This window comes from Belonocnema kinseyi, chromosome 5 (assembly GCF_010883055.1).
Source record: "Belonocnema kinseyi isolate 2016_QV_RU_SX_M_011 chromosome 5, B_treatae_v1, whole genome shotgun sequence".
Taxonomy (NCBI): Eukaryota; Metazoa; Arthropoda; class Insecta; order Hymenoptera; family Cynipidae; genus Belonocnema; species Belonocnema kinseyi.
This window is the reverse complement of record NC_046661.1, coordinates 46,937,467-46,939,197: the sequence shown is the minus strand read 5'-3', so window position 1 is coordinate 46,939,197 and position 1,731 is coordinate 46,937,467.

Here is a 1,731-nt window from a genome sequence, read left to right as displayed (position 1 = left end):
AAAGAAGATTATTAGAGTGATAACAATTTCAAAATAAAAAAATTAAAAAAAAACATTTTAAATTTAATCGCACAAAAAAAATAATGAAAAAAGAAAAATTCTATTTAACAGTCAAACGAAGCAAAAAAATGAAACAACAAAACTTGTAAGCCCAAAAAAGATCTTCAAATTGGATCACAATTACTTTTTCATAGGAGACGTAGTTTTTGTTTTATTTGTAAAAAACAACGTTAAAAATTAAAAATTAAATTTTTTGACAAACGACACAAGCTACGAGAAAAAATAAAGCAAAAGTTGTTCGATTGAAGAAGAGCTATAAATTTAATCTAAATCATTTTTTGACAAATAAAATGCATATTAGGAAAAATAAAATTTATGGACTATTCTTGCGTCTTGGTGCGAAATAATCCCAGAAAACGATACGATTAAAAAAATTCTAGATTAATTAATGGCTGAAATTCAGTGAGTTGAAATTAATCAACTATAAACTTTCTTGAAAGTAAGTATTTCAGAACAACGTCATGACATTTTTTTCTCTATATATTAATTGAAATTAGTGTTGAAATAATATTAAGCGAGATAAAGAATTAGGTCCTTATTTACAATTTTTTTTTAAATTTTAAGATAAATATCTCTTTGAACTTATTCAAAATATATTTTACTTTACATAAAAATCAGATCTGCTTTTCGAGCCTACATAAAAATGCATAGACTACATAATCGCTACAATAATTACGCAAAAAAATCATTGCAACTTATATTTGGCCCAATTTATCGCGCATTCTCTCGATTTTATTACCCATGTTAATAAATAACATCCAGAAAAGGGTAGACTACCCAAAGTTTCATATGTATCTCACAAAGAATCAATTCCCGAACATAGAAACTATTGGGGATTGAGTTTATCCCGGAGATGAATAAAATCGTTTCCCGTCAGACTTTTTTGAGCCTTTGTTTTCGAGATATTCGTAAATAGCCTATTTTCAAAGATTGCGGGGCGAATCGCTACCACTGAAATACATAATAAATAAATAAAAATGCACGTACGCTACAACTAATTCTTTTTTTCTTTCTTATCTGTATCACTTTATTCGACATAAGGATATTATCGTAAGTGTTTATCATCTTAATATTATTATTTAATGCAAAAGTTGAGTTGTATTTTTTTCCTTCGAATAAGATAGCTTGGTTTAGTTTTGTATTAACTTTAGGGTATGAATGTAAGTACATGTAAGAGTCGTTTGTCATAAAATATAGAAAACATTTAGACAAGCCTTATTTAATTAAATAGAATATTATCTTAGAGGCCTGATACTGGTGGCTTTTTTATCTTTGTACAATACAGAGACCTCTGTCGTACAAAGATAAAAAAAACCACTGGTATCAGGCCTCTAAAATAATATTCTATCTAATTAACCAGTCTAACCGAAACTCTGTTTCAAACTTGAACTTATTTAATTAATTTAAACCATAAAATTTTTCTCAAAGAACATTGGAATATTTTGTCTTGATACCATAAAGAACGCATATTAGAAGCTTTTAAAATTTAAGTCAATTACAGAACGTTCTACATTACGTCTGAATTATGTTTTGTGAAAATCTGTAACGATTCGCCCCAAATGAAGGTACATAATACACTGTAATTTTAATAAGGCACAAAAAGACAGTTGATTTACAATTTTTCAATTAATTCTGAAGCTATACGCGCTGTATTAATATGTATTATCTTGA